At 46.1% G+C, this 20,362-nt stretch overlaps 1 protein-coding gene across 1 annotated transcript in view; it reads left to right on the top strand.

Annotated features, from left to right (window-relative positions):
* The window catches only part of NRP1 (neuropilin 1), a 222,228-nt gene that overhangs the window by 12,332 nt on the left and 189,534 nt on the right, over positions 1 to 20,362 (top strand). The gene's annotated exons all lie outside the window — the stretch shown is intronic.

Consider the following 20,362-nt stretch of genomic DNA (forward strand, 5'->3'; position numbering starts at 1 on the left):
GGCCATCCTCCACTGCACTCCCAGGCCACAGCAGAGAGCTGGGCTGGAAGAGGAGCCACCAGGAACCCGGCGCCCATGTGGGATGCCAGCACCGCAGGCGGTGGATTAACCAAGTGAGCCGTGGCACCGGCCCCACCATGAATTCTCAGTAGAGCTGAATATGGAGCACACAGGTCAAGGGCTCCAAATGTTGCTCCGTTGGGGTGAGGCCTCAGCAAGAATTCATAGGAACTTTCTGCCACCCACCAGACAGCCAGACATCACGGGCTTCAGGAATTCAGGTTCTGTCCTAATCTTCTGCAGCTCCTCTGAGGCCTTGGAGCAAGGTTGGCAGATCTTGCATTGTGGTGGAGCCCAGTACTTTAGTTGATAGAAGCCCGGGAAGTTCCGAGGCTGTGAATGAAGAGGAGATGAGGGTTGAGAGGGCTGCCTGCTTGGTCCTCCAAGGAGGTGAATCTCCCCTGGGCGAGCCCCACGTGGTCCTCCAGAGCGTCCAGCACAGCACACATCCCAGAGTGCTGGGGCTTAGGATGAAGGCTGCTTCCTAGGTCACACATAGGTGGAGATAAAAGGAGCTCTTTCTCCAGGCTTCTAGCACAGTGGGTGTTCTCCAAGACAAAGGGGGTCTTTGGGTTTGAAGGGTTCCTGACAACCAGGTGGAGAATCGGCCCGTTTTCCATCATTATTGACCATTGGATTCTGGAATGTACTTCACATTTGCCTTTCATTGGCTGAAAGGACTATTGCTGGGGCATTTGACTTCCTGAGGAGAAAGCAGGGGGCTGACCTTCCGTCCAACAAGTTAGACTTGGTTGTTTGTATAGGGACTCTAGTCCCTTCAGGCTGGTCTCCCGCTGAGTGAGAACAGTGGATCATGTCCAGACACGTGCTCCCAGCGGGGTGAATGTTAGGAATTGTTCCAGCTGTTGCATGGGGAAGGAGTGCATCTGGGAGCCCTTCTTGCCTATGCTTCTGATCCATCTCCCTTTGGTCAGACGGTTTTCATTTCTCTCTGGGAGAGAGAGAGACCATGGATGTCCCAAGGCCACCTTACTCTCCTAGCAACCTGGATGTAATGATTCCATGAAACCCCATCTCAGTCAGTCCTCGGCTGTCAGCACTGTCCCATCACCTCACTAGTCCCTTCTCCTCTTACTGAGTAAGCATGATTTGAAAGGCAGGGTGGTGCTGCCATCATGTACATGGGTATTTCAAAAAGTTCATAGAAAATGAAATTTAAAAATGCTTATTTTGGTGTAAAAAATTGTGAGCTGTATGCATGGTTTTTTTTCACCATATGCATTTCCCAAAAACTTTTTGAAGAATCCTGTAGACCTTGGTCTGAATCCTCTATCATTTGACAGCTGAGTGTGTCCTTAAACAAGCTGTAAACATCTGTAATGAGAACAATAGTGGGATCTGTGCTGTAAGGGTCATCTCTTTAAGAGATGGATGAGTGATAGTGGGTCTGGAGCACCTGCCATGCAGTAGGTACAGACCTGTGCTGTTTTCTGCTGTCGTGACAACACAGAATGTGTGACTAATGCATCATCACCTGTGTTATATGAGCTCATCTCCTGCTCCACACAGGCCCCTTTTGTTGAGGGAGCACTTCTTCATGTCTTCAGGGTGTCTGTCCTACTTTTGTAAAACGACACATCTTCACTGAGTATTTGTGGAGTCAGTGTGGCCCACATGTGTTGCAGTTAATAAGTGTGTACGTCTGGATTTTAGTCATTTGTCCTTTTGTGCTTCTTGAAGTTTGTTGAGTAATTGAGGAAGGCTTAACCTAACGATGGTGAATTACTTGGTACAAGCATGAACTTTATGACCGTTAGTGTGCATGGAAACCAAAGTGAAAATAGTAAGTCATGATGAGAGAGAATAACCATACATGATGGTATGTACGTGGGGTTATAACTTTTGTTCTCAAAAAAGGAATGGCATTCAGTTCTTTGCTGTCTTGCCTTAAATTATATAAAACATCAAAATGTGGGGTTTGGAATACCCTGTAGACTGACCAGCATGGTCTGAGTGCATTAATTGTTGTCACAAGGAGAAAGCAGAGTTTCCCAAATTGGTTTGGGAAATTTTGGCACAGACATGATCAGCAAATCACTTTATGCAAGATTCTTGATATTAATTCACCAGCATGCATCTTAAATATCCCACAGGGAATGCAGCGTGTTGTGGCTTCCAAATTCACGTGACCAGAAACAATGTTCCGCAGAGCATATCTCAGGATTATCATTGAGAGTGATCTACTTCTAGTCTATTTTATGGATGCAGAAATCGAGCCCCAGGAAATTAAAATCATTTGCAAAAGACTATTTAGTGATAGATAAAAATATATAGAATTCTTATCCTTATCTGAAACTAGACTTTGTTTATTTCTGCTTTCTCAGGGAGATAATAAAGCTCACATCATAATAATATTCTGCCTACAGTTTCCAAGCAAACCTACACAAAAAAAATCACAACTAACTTGAGAATTAAACACATTAATAACAATTAAATGACTTCCCCTACAAAATTGGGAGTCTAAAAACTTCAAAAAGTCTATTAGGAGAAGTATTCACTTTTTGAAAAACCCAAATCAATTTATTTGACATTTTACTCACCACTTTTTATAATTAGTCACAAAGTGATTCATACTTTGTCCATAATTTAACAGATCCTTAGGGTATTTCCCAAATAAGATTAGTATTTCTCTACGTTATAGATAAGCAGTGAGTCATATGTAACATGAAGTTCTTCTTGAAAGTGAAAGGCTTGCCACATGATATACAGGGTTTAAACTGTCTGATACAAAGCAATAATCAGAAGTTCAAAATAATTATAAACTGCATTATTGATGTGACAGAACATACGGCGTAAGTGTGATTTAGAGCATCTGGGCCACTGAAAAGCATTTCTGCAGTCACAGGTTTCCAAACTTGGAACCAGAAGTGGCTAACGGAAGGGCTAGCATTGTGGCGCCACCGGTGACAGCAGCATCCCATGTGGGTACCAGTTTGTGTCCCAGCTGCTCCACTTCCAATCCAGCTCCATGCTAATGGCCTGGGAAAAGAAGTAGAAAATGGCTCAAATCTTTTGGCCGCTGCCACCCGCATGGAGACAAAGCACCCCACTCCTAATTTCAGCCTGGCCCAGTGCTGGATGTTGTAGTCATCTAGGGAGTGAACCAATGGATGGAAAATTTTGTGTCTCTGCCCCTTCTCTCTAACTCTGGCTTTCAAAAGGACCCAATAGCTACTGCTGGGTTAAAAAAAATAAGCAAAAAACAAAATGAAGACTTTATTCCATGAGTACAAGATTACCTTTTTAAGAAGTCTTTTGTGTCATTGGTGTTGTTGTCTACATGGCTGAGCACAGGGGCAGGGGAAAGACCCCCATCTCTGTGTGGGACAACTAGCAACACCGAGCTGAAATCAGTCCTGTTACTGTGACTGGAAGTGAGCATTTGTCACCCTTCCCTGTTTCTGTTGTGGCAGCACCTTCCAGGAGTGCATCAGTGTGCACAGGTTACCTTTCTAAGCACTTTGCTGCCAATGACTGTGACACAAGGGCGTGGACTGCCCTCTGCCTCAGTGCCAGCCATGCGGAAGCTCAGTGCTCCAGAAAGTCTTCATTCTTCCCAAGAAGTTATACTTTTTTTGCTGGCTTACTGTGCTATAACTGATGACTAGGCTAAAAAATAACTCTTCAAACAACAAGAGAAATTTTGACACCTGTGTCATTGGCTGGGAAGAAGTATTTGGACATTGTTGGATTTCTGAGACTGCTTAGAGTTGATGTTTGTTCAGAGAACTTTTAAAGTGAGCATGCTATCAAATGTGTCCCTTATGCAGAACTCAGGATTTGAAAACGAGAAGGTCCCAAATCTAGTTATTTGACTTGTTGGCCACTGACTTCCACACGTTCCCTGATCCACACTTAGGTCACCTTTCAAATGCAAGACCTAATGGGCCATGTGGATTCCTTTGCTTTAGTTTTCCTGTTTTGAATGTTAGTAAATTTCTAAATGAACTGAAGGCAGACACCCACCCTAAGTGTTACACTCCTTCCCATATGGTGCTATCAGTTATTATGGTTACCATGATTATCAGGTGTCTTATCCAACAGTTACTGTGGTGATCAGGTATCTTATTCACCGGTTACCATGGTTATCAGATATTTTGTCCAACAGTTACCATGGTGATCAGGAATTTTGTCCAGTAGTTACCAAGTTTAGTAGCTGTCTTATCCAGTAGTTACCATGGTGATAAGGTTTCTTGTCCAGTGGTTACCATGGTTAGTAGCTATCTCATCCAAAGAGTTAACTGTGATAATCAGGCATCTTGTCAATATTACCATAGTTAGTCAGCCATATATAATAGTGACTGTGGTATTCAGTTATCTTGTACAACAGTTATCATGGTTAACTGTCTTATACAGTAGTTACCAAGGTGATTGGGTATCATGCGTGTTTACAGTGAAAACTTGTTCACTGGGAGGTTGATAAGCTCCTGACCTCTCCCGCTGGCCTGAGGAGCAGAGCTTCTCAGTACTCGGGGCTCTTCCTACACTTCGTGAATTCCTAGCTTGCGTTCACCAGATGTCCCTTTCAGCCATTCTGTTATTTCTCCTACTACCTTAGCAAAATGCTTAAGTGCCAGAGAGTCTTTTTTAACAACTCTAGAGGGACGTGGAGAGTCACCAGGATGCTGCCAGCCCTGGAACAATTCCTGGTGACCTAATTCCTTGGGAATTTGCCAGTCCTGCTCTTGGGCAGAAACCCAGGCCTACTGCCTCGGTCCCCATGTTCATTCAGGTCACACGCCACACAATCAGCCTCATCACAGTGCTGTGACCTTCTGGGGACTCTGTCCTTAATACTGCTCTCTTCTGATTCTGCTGTGTAAAATAAATGGTCCAAGATGACAGTGAGCCATCCACACAGCTTACATACATCACACAATGCAAAGATCTTACCCCCAGTGGCATTTCTTACACTGGGTTATGGCAGGCACTTTTCTCTCATTACTCTATACCTCTGTCACCTGCATTTTGAATAAATACGGAGGTCTCTTACTGTAATGTACCCACTATCTTAGCAGCACGTGTTCCACAAGAGGCAAGTTACTGATGCCCAGTGTGGACCTGCAGGCAGTTGCTTTTCTCTTTCCCCACCAGCTCACTCTAAAGCCAGACCTGAGGTTTTCGTAGACGTCGTGGTCTATCTGATATGATTGTGAATCTCATGCTGCCTTCAGAACAGCTAAGTCTTTTTGTGTTGGCACACTCAGAATTGTATGCTCTGCTCTGCCCACAAGCCTACAGCCTCTCCTGCAGAAGGCTTGGTGCCTATTCCCCTGTCTGGAAGGTTGGGAGGAGCCTCTGACCAAGACCTTGAAGCTCTGACTTCTACATCCTGTGCCACTGGCCCAGTGACACACGTGAAGGAAGAGCCACCTGCAGAGTCACCGGCAGATTTGAACAGTGTGTCCACCTTATGCCGCCAGGCTCCCCAAGGGCACCTTGGTGTTTTCCCAGTGAGTGTGATGGCGCTGATGACCCTGAGGGGAAGGCTTTGATCTCACCCCAGATGTCTTCAATTCAGGCCTTTCCTGGACCGACACGGACCATGTGGTACCAGAACTTGCCATCTTGGAGTTGGACAGCATTTTTGTGAGGTATCATTAAGAACAGAAATGGTGCAGATTGTTACAGAGGCACAGATTTCTACAAAATGAGATTTCTGACTCATGGCTCCAAATTCACTGATTGTCCTTTTCAACGTGAGAGGTGGTAAAAACTTGAGGGACTTCAAAAAATTCGCAGAAAGTGGAATTAAAAGGTAATGCAGGAGCAAATAGTTAGCCTAGCAGTTAGACACTTGTGTCTTACAGCAGACAGCCCAGGTTCAAGTCCAGTACCATTTCTGATTTTAGCTTCCTTTAAATGCACACCCTGGCATGTGGGAGACCTAGATGGAGTTCTGGGTTTCCTATTGCAGGCTGGTCCAGTCTCAGCTCTTGTAGTCATTTGGGGAATGAACCAGTGGATGAGAGCTCTCTTTATCTCTGCTTCTCAAATAAATACAAATGCACACTTTCCATGAACTTTTCCAAGTTCCATTCTATGTGTCAAGATGCTCAGCACCTTCAGAGGCGAGAGATGTTGTATAAGGGTCTCAGAATGTGCATTTACTAAAAACCTTAAAACATGTAGATTCACAGCCAGCACCTCTACTGCCTTGAGTTTATCCTTAGAAGTACAATCACTGATGCACATGGCTCTTCAGGATGCCCAAGTGTGGGAACCTTAGCAGGAGCAGGAAGTGGCTGCACTGCGGAACATGCTCTGTGTATCCAGGGTCTGCTGTGAAAGTGGCACCCACTGCCCTTCACGGGATTTTAATGACATGAAAAAGGCACTCCATCGTGGCACATGGCTGGCATAGCCACAAGGCCAACACCTGCCTCCACACATTTCCCAGTGATATTCTCTTGAGGACACCCAGGGGAGGGTCTAAAGACTAATGAGTCAGGGTCACCTTGAAGGGACATATACACATGAAGTCTGGAGTCAAGGCCATCGTGAGCACAGTGCTCAGACGAGTAGAGCAACGTAGGAGGAATGACTCGAGAGGCACCATGGGATCCTGCTGAGTCAACCTCTGAGACCAGGCTCATGGGTTTCTGTGATGCTCCAGGCCAGAAGGATGTGTGGGGTTTGGCGTGACTGTGTCCCGAGTCATGTATGACCACAGAAACTGGGCTGTACTTCTAATTGCTTAGGAAACAGCAGGTGAGAGGAGGCCCAAACAGCTTCCCCAGACAGGTGGCTGGCAGTGGTCAGTTGGTCCAGTGAAGCATGGTATAGCCTGAAAGCTGCCAATCATACTCTAGAAAGCATTTCAAAGGTCACAATGCTAGGAACAAAAAAACGTAGTAGGGACAGACAAGGCCAAATCAGGCAAGTGACCCTGCCGCCTTCCCAGAGCCCCTAGGCACCTCTGCTCACAGCCATCTCACCAACATCCAAAGCATTTACTGAAGGAAGACATCAACCTCAGGTTTTCTATAAAGACCCTTAGCGGGGGGAGTCTCTTCTACTCCCAGAAAGTTTCTTGTTTTTCCAGAATGGGTTTTAGACTTCTGTCAAGCACTTTTTCTGTGCTCACTGAGATGATTGTGTGCTTTATAATTTTTATTTTATTAATATGGATATCACAAATGGATTTTTGAATGTTAAATTAGCTCAGCATTCCTGAGAGAAACAGCACTTCATTATATCATACAAAGGTACTTCAAAAAGTTCACAGGAAAAGATGGAATTAAAAGAAATTTACTGGCCGGCACCGTGGCTCAACAGGCTAATCCTCCGCCTTGCGGCGCCAGCACACCAGGTTCTAGGCCCGGTCAGGGCACCTGATTCTGTCCCGGTTGCCCCTCTTCCAGGCCAGCTCTCTGCTGTGCCCCGGGAGTGCAGTGGAGGATGGCCCAAGTGCTTGGGCCCTGCACCCCATGGGAGACCAGGATAAGTACCTGGCTCCTGCCATTGGATCAGCGCGGTGCGCTGGCTGCAGCACGCGGGCCGCGGTGGCCATTGGAGGGTGAACCAACGGCAAAGGAAGACCTCTCTCTCTGTCTCTCTCTCTCACTGTCCACTCTGCCTGTCAAAAAATAAAAAAATTTACTTTGGTACAAAAAAACTTTGAAATGCATCCATGTATTTTTCCCACCACAATCTGCGTTTTTCATGAACTTTTTAGACTCCTCATATTAGACTGTTTATATTGGCCTATTTGGTTTGCTAACATTCCACTTAGAATTGTGCACTCGTGAGGCTGGTGTTGTGGCGTAGCCTGCCCTGTGCTTCTGGCATCCCATATTGGTGCTGGTTCCAGTCCTGGCTGCTCCACTTCTGATCCAGCTCCCTGTTAGTGAGCCTGGGAAACTGTGGAGGATATCCCAGTTGCTTGGGCCCCTGCACTCACGTTGGAGACCCAGAAAAAGATATAGACTCCTGGATTCAGCGTGGTCCAGCCTAGGACATTGCAGCCATTTGGGGAATGAACCAGCAAATGGAAGATAAATTTTTCTCTATCTGCCTTTTTCTCTTTCTTTCTCTCTCTCTCTCTGCTCATCTTTTTCTAACTCTGTCTTTCAAGTAAATAAAAAATAAATCTTTACCGAAAAAAGAATGTACGCTTGTGCTGTTTAGAAATATTGTACTGCATAATCTTTTCTTGAAGTATTTGCTTTTGATATCAGAGTAATATTCAGGAAGTTAGCTGGACACATTCTCTACTTACCTAAAAACTTTGTGTAGAATGGTACTGGTTCTTCATTAAATATTTTGTAGAATTCACAAATAAAACCTCCTGAGCTCAGAGCTTTAATTGTGGGAAAGTTTTTAAACAAATAACTTCAAGGACAAATTTAATTTCTAAACATCTGATTATTGTCCAAGAAGCATCTTGGTTTTTATTGGTTTTGATACTCAAAGCCTCAGAAATGTACTGGGATTTTTCTTTTTTGACATGCATTGTTGTTCCTCTTAGTCAGTGGCCAGCATGTATTTGAAAACAATCCTGTGTGTGTGTTGGCTGGGCTATTCTTTTCATTTTTTTTTTAATATTTATTTCATGAGAGGTAGAGTTACAGACAGAGGGGAAAGAGAGAAATGTCTTCAGTCTGCTGGTTCACTCCCCAAATGGCAGCAACAGCTGGAACTGAGCTGATTTGAAGCCAGGAGCCTCTTCTGGTCTCCCGTGTGGGTGCAGGGGCCCAAGCACTTTGGCCATCTTCTATTGCTTTCCCAGGTGCATTAGCAGAGAGGTGGATTGGAAGTGGAGCAGCTGGGACATGAAGTGGTGCCCAAATGGGATGCAAGCACCATAGGTGGAAGTATAGCCAACAGTGCCACAGCTCTGGTCCCAGCTGGCTGGGCTATTCTACAGGTGCCACTTAGGTCATGTAAATGTGTTATTCAAACAATATCGTAATTCATTCTCTGTCTCTTGTTATACTAATTAAGAGAGAGATGTCTAAATGGTTATAAATGGACACTATTTCTCCCTTTTGCTCTGTCAGTTTTTTCTTCCATGTATTATAAATTTTTTTATGTATAACCATCTAGAATTATTACATCTTCTTGGTTAATTGATCCCTTTGTGATTATGAAATGACTTTATCTCTGTTAATGTTCTTTGCCTTGAAATATATTTTTCCTAACAGTCCCACTTTTAAAAGAGTTTTAGCATGGTATATTTTTGCCATTCTTCTACTTTAAACTATTTGTGCCTTCATATTTGAAGTTATTTTCTTGTCAGCAGCATAAATTGTTGGGTCATGGTTTTTTTAACTTGCTTTGTGTCCAGTCTGATGGTCTCTACCTTTTAACTGGAGTGCTGAAACCATTTATATTTAATATATCAATATGGATAACTTTGCATTTATTACATTGCTGTTAGTTTTCTGTGGTCCTCTTCCCCCTCTTGTCATGCCTTGTGTTTGATCAGCTGAGTTCTGTTTATGCATCTCCTCTTTGGAGCTGCTTTCTTCCCTGGGTTCTGGTGGCTTTCTCCCATATTCAACCTGGTCAGTGCCCGGCTACTCACTGGAGGGGACCCTCTGCAGAGCTCTAGTCTCTTCCCCCTCTCTCTGGCTCTCTCCTCCCAAGTATGAGGTCCTGCAGACTCTGGCTGCACAATTCCTCTTGGACTCTCAGCTCCTTCCCTCTAGACTCTGCCCAGGATCCCCCTCCTGACCACAGCCTGTAAAGAAGCTGGGGTGACCACAGGGCCAGCCTCACTTGTCTTCCAGGAGCCACTGTCCTTTGTGGCTTCATCTGGTGATACTGTCGTCGGAAGGTTTCTGCCTCGTGCTCGATTCAGCTGTTGGAACCTAATCCACAGCCTTAAGTATGAAAGAGTGTCTAGAGGTGGGCCCGGGGAAGGTTAGGTCATGAGTGCAAAGCCTTTATTGTCTTCAGTTTTTACTTATTTTCCTTTCATTTTAAAGGCAGAAAGAGAGATTTTTCTGTCAACTGGTTCACTCTCCATATGCCTGCAGCAGCCAGGACTGGCCCAGGCTGGAGTCATGAGCCAGACTCCATCCAGGTCTCTCATGTGGCTGGCAGGGTACTTGAGTCATCACCTACTTCCCCCAAGGTGTAGTGACTGGGGATAGGAAGCAGATCCAGGACTTGAAACAGACCCCCTGGGATGCCAGGTTCTGTGCAGACTGCTGTGCCAAATGCCCTCCCACCCTCGGGGTCAGAGCCCTAGGAGATGAGATGAGTGCCTCATGAGGACCCAAGGAAGTGCGTTCACTGCGCCTGCCCTGAGGATGCAGAAGAGGGTGCATTGAGGCTGACAGAGCCTCATCGCACCACACTGCTGCTGCCTTGGCCCTGGACCCCCAGGCTGAGCCCACAGCTCTGTCTTTTATAAATGACCAGGTCTACAGCATTTTGTCGCAACAGCCCAAACAGCACAAGACAGGTAGTTTCAGCAAGGATTCCAGGTAAAGGATGGTGTTATTGGCAATTAGGAGTTATTCTGATGCAAATCGGACATTTTAAAACAGGCATCGGAAGACTGTCTGAAACTATTCATAGAATGTCCTAAAATATTGAAGAAAATGAGCTGGAGCTTTTTCCTGTGTTGATTAGCTCCAAAATTTATAGTGTCATTAAAATATTAAACCAACGTGAGCCAGAAACAAAAAGCTCATCCCTGCTCTAGTTGAATAATCTCTGCAGACACTAGCATCACATCTCTCTCAAGAGGGATGCTTGTGCGACGTATTTCATTTTCAGGAAAGAGAGGTCATTACGGGTTAACAGTTTACCCAGGTCTCTCCTTGCTTTAATCGTAACCCATAAACACAAGCGTGTGCTTTGAAGGCTGCTGTGCTGAACAGCCGGTGGCTGCACGTTCACTGCACTGCCAGGAAGAAGCAAACTCTAATCCAGGTGTGTGTGTCCCCAGCTGGAGGTGCGTGTCTGAAGCGTGTGGCTGTGCGAACGCTCTCTAGATGTCATCTCTGAAGGGCAGTCTTTTCTCATTAGCATTTCCGATTCTGTGAGGTCGTGACTGTGTCTCAACTGTTTCCTGCCCTCTCCCAAACCCTTCACTTTACCAGGGCGCCACAGGCCCGACGCCAGGACCCTGAATTCCATGGCAGTGTCTGTGTGTGAGCGGACAAATGCTTGCAGCAAATGCTTGAAGCTCACCTGCTTGCTCGCCAGGCCTTGCTTTGGGATCATTCCATATTCCTTTGATTCTGTCCCAAATTCTTACATGTATATATAATTTGAGAGCTTGGTGGCTAATTTCATTGAATTTAAAAAGGAAGAGGAAAAAAAACAATACCCCTCAGTTTTGAAGAACAAGGAGACCCCCTCACTTCCTGGGAGTCAGGGAGGCAGAGGCATCAGGGCCTCTTCTTGGCACCCATCCCTGGGGATCCCCAAGGGGTACGCAGAGTGATGAAGATGAAGACCCTCTCTGGCCCCTCCTTTCTGCAAACCTGAGGAACACAGAGTCCGCCCCTGAATTGCACTCATAGTGCCTCTGAGGGATCTGGAGCTAGTGTCCCTGAACCCAGAGCCCCACAGCCCCTGGGTAGCATGGCTGACCCCATCCATTCTGTTTCTGAGGGTGACCTTAACCCTGCCCTGGCCGTACCTCAGACTCTCCTGTGGTGAGACTCTGTCCCAAGGCTCCCGATTGTGTCCAGGCTCACTTCCTGTCCACACGGGGAATGTCAGGAGGCACTGTCTCCTTTGCATGAGTGTGTGGAAGTGGGCCGTCTGTGCAGAAAAGACAAGAACCACAGGTGGTTTGGCAGGGCAGGGAGTGAAAGCAGAGCCAGTGGGGGCAATGCAGCATGGACGCAGCATGCGCTGCTGCAGGACTAGGGCAGAAGCTGCATAGGGCCCTCACCAAGGGCCTGTGCCTGTGCCAGGAGGACCTGCTTATGCAAGAAACCACAGCCATTAGGCGTCACTGCAGTTCACATGAGAGCAAAACACCTGTCCCGTGACAGGCGCTTGCTCCCATAGACTTGTGCTGCTTGGCCTCCCACCCTGCCTCGTACGTAGGGTACCTCCCAGTGTCCATGGTGGCTTTCCTCTCTCTCCTCAGCCCTGCTGTGCCACCCTGTTGAGGAGAAAAAGTCACCACCTGCGCCCTTGCCGTCCCTACATCCTGTCTTTAGGAATCCGACAGCTAAAGCCCTGTGCTGTTGACCAGTTCCCAAGGCCTCCATGTGCCCGTGCTGTCCCCATTGTAAGGAGAAGACACGTCTCCCATTTCTCTCTTCACCAGGTCAGTGATGAAGCCACCGAAAAGTTTACTTTCCCAAAGAGTAGTGAATGTGGACTAGTCCACCAGGATAAAAAGGGCAAATTAGGAAGGGGAGAACTTGCCGCAGTTGACAAGCACCTGACAGTTAATTAAATCCAGAAGAGAGTCGCTGGCCCCTGACTTGCCTACTTCTGTTGTAGGCAAAATAAGAAAAAATTCAACACAGTTGGTGCTAGCTCCACCCTGGCCACCAGTGATGTTTCTCTCTGTTTTCACTGCCACAGTCACCAGCACAAAGCCGACCTCCAGTGGGAAAGCAGGAGACTGGATGGAATGCGCAAAGCAGCCGTGCCTTCTAGATGTAGAAGGCCAGGCCTGGGGGTGGGGGATAGACCTGTTGTGAGCTATTAGCTTTTAAAACATGTGTTTTAATTTTATTTGATAAGCAGAGAGGCAGAGCCCCCAAATGCCCTCTCAAATTACTCTCCTCAAATGCCCACAACACCTAGGGCTGGAGTAGGCCGAAGTCAGGAGCTAGGAACTCAGTTCCTGTCTCCCATGTGGGTGGCAGGGACCCGAGTACTTGAACCATCACTGCCACCTCCCAGAGTGTGCATGAGCAGGGAGCTGGAATAGGGAGTGGAGCTGGACTGGAACCCGTGTACTCTGATATGGGCATCCCAAGCAGTCACTCTATGCCAGACGCCAGCTATGTTAGTTGATTGCAGTTTTTGACTATACTTTGAAAAGGGCTTCCTGAATGTACTCTCTGTGTGTACACATATGTAAGGAGTTACACACGTTTTGTGTACACGTGTACATGAGGTTACATGTATGTATTTTTTGCAGGTAGAGGGCTCTTCTAAATGTGGGAAATGGAATTAAAGGATAAGTTTATTTTGGTGAGAAAACACTTGGAAATCCATGCATAGGTTTCCATATTGCTCATTTTCCATGAGCTTTCTGGAAGGCCCCTCTTACAGGCGTCCTGAAACCCAGGTCTGCAGAATAACCGCAGACTGAATTTCCCAAGTCATGGCTGCCTGAGACATTTCTTTCTCAAGTAAGGGATGAACATGTTTTCAGTGTTGAAGACTGACAGCAGTGCAGGTGGACCTGGTTTTACTTCGTCTTGGCTTTGCTGCCTCTGCATTGAGTTGAAGTTAATTTGCAAACAAATTTGGAGGCTAAAATTGACCCCATCTAAAACCATGCCTGGGAAGGACTCTCACTCAGGACACTGTGGCTCCTGCTTGGTCTCTCAGCATCTCTTCCTCCCACAGTCTGTGTTTATCTCTGTGAGAAGCTGGATTCACTTTGCTCTCGCCGCACGGTCTTATCACTTCGTTTACAAACACTTTATCTCTGCTACAGAAAATAAATGAAATTCTGGGCTTTCGATGAAATGTCATGCAGCAGTGGATGGTCGGGGAATCTATATTTAGATGACTGACTTCTGCTGAGGAAGACATGACAAATGGTCCTTGCATGTACTCTGAAGGATGATGGATTTAATGATCAGACCCTAACTGGGGAGTGCTGTTTTGGAATAATTAAATGTTCCATCATTTGCAAGTCTAAACACCCCATTGTTGGTTCCTGTTTCTGTCTGTCATCAGATCCTTACATTTTCTAAATGAAATTTATCATTAAAACAATTGAAGTGATAACAACACACCACAGTGTGTCCTGATGATGGCACATGTTATGGGACTCTAATTAGGGCTACAGTTTAGGAAAACTTAATTTATGGATGAGTCCGCTTTGGAAATGATGAACTTGATACGCATTGTGTTTATCTCCAGGTGTTGCAGAGATCCTCTGCCTCAAGCTGCCACTAAGCCCTCTGTTAGGTGAAAAGTTTCCCAGAGTGACAGTGCCCACGAAGTATTCTACTGGCAGGTGTTTGCTCTGGTGGCTAAGACGCTGCTTACAACCCCCAAGTCCCACATGGAAGTGGCTGGGATCCATTGCTCACTCTGCCTCCTGGTCCCAACTTCCTGCTGATGCAGACCCTGGGAGGCAGCAGTGGTGGTTCAAGAAACTGTGTCCCTGTGACCTACGTGGGGACTTGGATTGAGGTCTCAGTTGTGGCTTTGGATCTTAGGCTGTTGTAGACACTTGGGGAGTGAAACAGTGGTTGGAAGCTCTCTGTGTCTTTCAAATAAATGAATTAAAAAGGAAATTCTTTTTTTTAATTTTTATTTGACAGGTAGATTTCAGACAGTGAGAGAAAGAGAGACAGAGAGAAAGGTCTTCCTTCTGTTGGTTCACTCTCCAAATGGCCGCAACAGCCAGGGCTGCGCAGAGCCGAAGCCAGGAGCCAGGTGCTTCCTCCTGGTCTCCCATGCGGTTGCAGAGGCCCAAGGACTTGGGCCAACTTCTGCTTTCCCAAGCCACAGCAGAGAGCTGGACTGGAAGAGGAGCAACTGGGACTAGAACTGGCACTCATATGGGATGCCAGTGCTGCAGGCGGAGAATTAACCTAGTACGCCATGGCGCCGGCCCCAGGAATTCTTTTCTTTCCTTTTTTTTTTTTTTAATATTTATTTTATTTGAAAGGCAGAGTTAGAGAGAGAGGTAGAGAAAGAGAGAGAGAGGTCTTCCATTCCTCTGGTTAACTCCCCAGGTGGCCGGAACAGTTGGAGCTGTGCTGATCTGAAGCCAGGAGCCAGGAGCTTCTTCCAGGTTCCTACATGGGTGCAGGGGCCCAAGGAGTTGGACCATCTTCTACTGCTTTCCCAGGCCATAGCAGAGAGCTGGATGGGAAGTGGAGCAGCCAAGACACAAACCAGCACCCACATGGGATGCTGGCACTGCAGGCTGGAGCCTTAACCCTCTGTGCCACAGTGCCGGCCCCAGGAATTATTTTGTAATTAATAATTTCACTGAATATTTTTCTTGTTGTGTTGCTTTTCAGAGGTTTTTTTTTTTTTTTTTTTTTTTTTTGACAGGCAGAGTGGACAGTGAGAGAGAGAGAGAGACAAAGGTCTTCCTTTGCCGCTGGTTCACCCTCCAATGGCCACCGCGGGCAGCACGCTGCAGCCAGCACACCATGCTGATCTGAAGCCAGGAGCCAGGTGCTTCTCCTGGTCTCCCATGGGATGCAGGGCCCAAGCACTTGGGCCATCCTCCACTGCACTCCTGGGCCACAGCAGAGAGCTGGCCTGGAAGAGGAGCAACCGGGACAGAATCAGGCGCCCCGACCGGGACTAGAACCCGGTGTGCTGGTGCTGCAGGTGGAGGATTAGCCTATTGAGCCATGGCGCCGGCCTTTCAGAGGTTTTGACACCCTGAATTTCCTCTTTAAAACCTTTATTCTTTTCAAGATGTTTTAAGGATAATTCTATCTGCTTACTTTATATTATATACTTGAATGTGTATTTTAATACCTGATTCCTCTGGGTCTTGATCTTATTTATTTATTTTCATCTATTTGAAAGGCAGAGAGGCAGAAAAAGAGATCTTCCATTGTCTGGCTGACTCTTCAAATGCCCCCAACCGAAGGGCTGGGCCAGACTGAAGTCAGGAACCAGGAACTCCAGCAGAGTCTCGACACAGGTGGCAAGGAAGCACATACTTGAGCCATCAGCTGCTGTCTCTTAGGAAGCATCAGCAGGAAGGCAGACCAGAAACGGAGTAACCAGCGTTCTGCAGGCATCCTAAGTGGAGGCGGAAGCCACCGTGCCACAAGGCCAGCCCCTGGGTCTTGGTCTTTTAGGCTGAAGGATGGTAGTGGAGAGAGTGAGTGTGAGCGGAGAGCACACTGCAGCTGATGACGATAGACATGGAGACGGGCATTCAGGCCTATGCGCGCATGTGCACACACACCCACACACACACACACACACACCACTTTGGGAGCTCCTTTCTCAATGAAAATTGTTTCTTATTTCCCCCAAATAGTCTCAGAGTGTTTGTTCTCATGTTAAAGATCTTTTTATACCACTCTACCTACATTCTCGAGAATTGGAAAGAGCTGAAGCGGCAGACTGCATGTCTGAGTGCCTGGGTTCCAGTCCTCACTACTCCACTTCTGATCCAGCTTCCTGCTGATGCCCCTGGAGAAGGCAGCAGGTGATGGCTCAAGTACTTAGGCTCCTGCCATCCACATGAGAATCCAAGATGGAGTTCTGGATTCCTGGCTCCAGCCTGGCCCAGCCCTGGCAGTTGCAGGCATTTAGGGAGTGAACTAGCAGGTGGGAGATTGCCGTTTCTCTCTCTCTGTCTCTTACTGTAAAATAAATCAATAAGTCCTTTTTTGAAAAAAAGTTCATGGGAATTTCAATTAAAATATGACTTTAGTGGCCAGCGCTGTGGTGCAGTAGATTAATCCTCCACCTGCAGCGCCCACATCCCATATGGGTGACAGTTCGAGTCCCGGTTGCTCCTCTTCCAATCCAGCTCTCTATTACAGCCTGGGAAAGCAATAGAAGATGGCCCAAGTGCTTGGGCCCCTGCACCCACACGGAAGACCTGGAAGAAGCTCTTGGCTCCTGGCTTCGGATTGGCGCAGCTCTGGCCGTTGGAGCCATTTGGGGAGTGAACCAATGGAAGGAAGACCTTTTCTCTAACTCTTCCTCTCACTGTAACTCTACCTCTCAAATAAATAAATAAAATCTTAAAAAAAAATCTGACTTTATTTTGGTGCAGGAGTTTTTGATTTCTGTTCCTATTTATTGTAATATGTACTTTGCATGAGCTTTATGAGACCCAGGTATGAAGATGTAGCCACCTTAGGATGGGAATGTCACAGCCACTGTGAGCCAGGCATCTAGTTAATGTGTCCCTGCCCTTAGCATTGCACAATCATGTTTATGTACATCATTTTTGCTTATCTGAGTTCTATTAGTATTTACATTTCAAAATTTTTATATATTTGAGAAGCAAAGAGTAGGAGAGAGAGAGGCAGACAGATACAGCATTTCTATACTCTGGTTCACTCCCCAAATGCCTGCAATGGCCAGGGCTGGGCCAGACTGCAGACAGGAGCTAGGAACCCAATGCAGGGACCCTAGTGCTTGTGCCATCACCACTGCCTCCCAGGGCCTGCACTGGCAGGAAGCTGGAATCAGCAGTGGAGCCAACACTTGAACTTGGGTCCTCTGATGTGGGGTGCATATGTTAACCTCTAGGTCACACACCTGCTCCTATGTGAATGTTTTGAGAACCTGTTGAAACCACTACTTCTGCAGGTAGGTGCTAGAATTCAAAATAGCCAGGTCACTCATCACCAAAGCCAATCACGTTCCTGGGCAAACTGAATCTGAATTATTGACTCCTGCCACCCAGTTGTCAAGTGGCTGAGAACAGAGAGGCATCCCTGAACAGAGATTGGGAGGGCCTTGTGCGTGCTGTGTGGCCCAGTGAGAAAGCCTGAGCCTGTGCAGACAAGCAGACCGGCTGGGCCGTCACAGCTCGCCGTGTGCAAGTGCAGTGTGGGAAGCGAGGATGAGATTGCTTCTGAGTGAGTGAACAGCGAGGAGCTGTGGAAGACAGAACTTTCCAGAGCTCTGCGCTGCAGGTTTTCAGACAACTCGCGCAGGATTTCTTGCAGTCCCTGTGGATGGCTTTACTTCCCTCCAGTGTAACCAGCTGTGCTACTGACTATGAATGGCCTCATGCAGCTCCCACCTCTGAACGAGCCCTTTGGAGATGATTGGCTTCTGTGGATGGGCCACATGGAATGTGGCAGCCACACATCCGCCACGTCCTACCCACTCAGTCTTGTGTTTTCAGAATCTTTGATGACCAAATGGACTTCAGTCCTCCACCCTTGGGAATTTTACACCCAACTTGTATGTGACTTGTACATCTGAAGATGTATGGGAGCTGAACCTTCTGTAACCTAGGAAAATGTTGTGAAGAGAATGGATGAGTGCACGGAAAAGACAAGGCCTTGTCCCAGAATCGAGCTTGGTCGTAGGTACAGGCATCTGCAGTGTTTCCCCAGAAGAGGAAAAGCCATAAAGAATGCTTCCGTAAGGACTTTAAAAATCATTAAGACACAGTTCTTCATCGGAAAGCACTGCATGAGTGACAGAAAGGTTGAGCCTTGATTCGCTGTGAGCTGGATTTTAAATCTTTGAAATATTTTATGAATCAAGTTGGATTTGTAAGCAGGAGAACATTGGAAGACCTATAAACACCAAAACCACAATTTTATAAGGAACAAGTCAGCCCAGCCTGTTGGCAGTGACTTGTTGGATTTATTGCAGTGCTTGTCTGATTAACCAGAAGTTAGTTATTAATGAAATAATAAAAGGAAAATGTACCTTCAGAAAGTTTGATTTAGTGAATCCATGTAGACACAGCTTTATCAGAGATTAATTGCCCTTTAATCAAAATCCCAACTGTAAATGAACACTAAGCTGTAATTCAGAATTATGGGATGTGCAGAGAGAAGGTTGATTTAAAGAAGAACAGAGAAACCTGGCTGCTTGTGTGTGGCGGTGCTCACTAGGACTACAGGAATCACTCTGGGCAGGGAGCAGCTCTCTCAGTGCCTTGCCCACACCTTCTTCTTGAGCTGATGGTATTTAAATAGTTGTTGAACTGTTGAAGCAGTGCACAGGAAGAATAAAAAGAGAAAAAATACTAACTTTAAAAACTTTCAAAACTGTTATTTTATTACTTTGATTTTGTCAAAGAGAAAAAGCGAGCAAGACGTCTTCTATCTACTGGTTCCCTCCCCAAATGCCTACAACAGCCAGGGTTGGGCTAGGCCAGAACCAGGAGCATGGAACTCAATTCTGGATCTCATGTGGGTTGCAGGGGCCCAGGCACTTGAGCCATCACCTCCTACCTTCATGAGCAGGAGATACACATGAGCAGGACACTGATGTTGGGGAGCAGAGCTGAGACTGGAAACGGGCCTCTGTCATAGGATGGGGGTGTCCTGAGTGGCATCTCAACTGCTGCACCAAATGACTGCCCCCAGATGTTGTTCAACCTGAGTTTTATTGCTGACTTTGTCTCGCGTCTTGCGTGTGTGTGTGTTGTTGTTTAGTTACTTTTATTCCTGTATAAAATTAGATTCTATGTACCTCTTAACACAGTTAAAATGAGTAAATAAAAAATAATTGTATGCAAGTACTTTCAATATGGCAAGACACTAAAAACTTGAATGGCTGATTTCATTATTAATGTCTGTAGTTCAAACTAGATGAGTTTGATGGAATAGAAAGGCGTGTGGAGTGATTACCCTGGAAGCTGGTAGGCAGATGCTCCCTTCCACATGTCTTTAAGATGGGGAGGGAAAAAACTAGGTAAAAATGATTTAAGGAATCTTTCAGTTGTATGGATCCAAGCGTTTTAGAATATTAAATATTTATGTATTGACTTGTAAGGCAGGGTGGCAGGGAGAAGGAGAGACAGATCGTCTGTGCACTGATTCACTCCCCACATGCTTGCAATGGCTGAGACTGGACCAGGTCAAAGCCAGGACCCAGGAACTCTATCTGGGTCTCCAGTAGGGGTGACAAAGACCCAGGCAGTGGGGCCATCACCTGCTGCCTCCCAAGAGGCACATTAACAGAAAGCTGAACTGAGGCTTTCCCATAACGAGTAAGGGTGTCTCTGGCAGCCACTTAAGAACTGCACCAAACACCTGCCCCTCCTTTTTTGAACCCTAGTCTGTAGAATGATGGAATCATTTGTTTTGTGGAAGTGAAGCATGATTTTTACTTAACAACTGAGAAACTATCAATGAAAAATATATGGAAAGACAAAAAAAAATCTATTACTTGGAACCCGCCTTTTTTTTCCCCCTGAAGAAACCTTTCATTTAATAAGTACAGATTTCATAAGTACAACTTTAGGAATATAATTTTCCCACTGTCTTAATGCCATCCTAGACATGTGTGTATAGAGATCAATCTAGAGAGATGTAACATGAGATGTGCTTTTTAATGCATACTAACGAAAAAGGGTGATTGTACGTATGTACAAGTGTTAAAAGTGGACATGTCTAAGATTTAAAAGAGGAAAATGATACAACACTGCAAGAATTGAAGTTCAAGATGATATTTCTTAACAAAGACATTGGTTCCTAAATGC

This window comes from Oryctolagus cuniculus, chromosome 13 (assembly GCF_964237555.1).
Source record: "Oryctolagus cuniculus chromosome 13, mOryCun1.1, whole genome shotgun sequence".
Lineage (NCBI taxonomy): Eukaryota > Metazoa > Chordata > Mammalia > Lagomorpha > Leporidae > Oryctolagus > Oryctolagus cuniculus.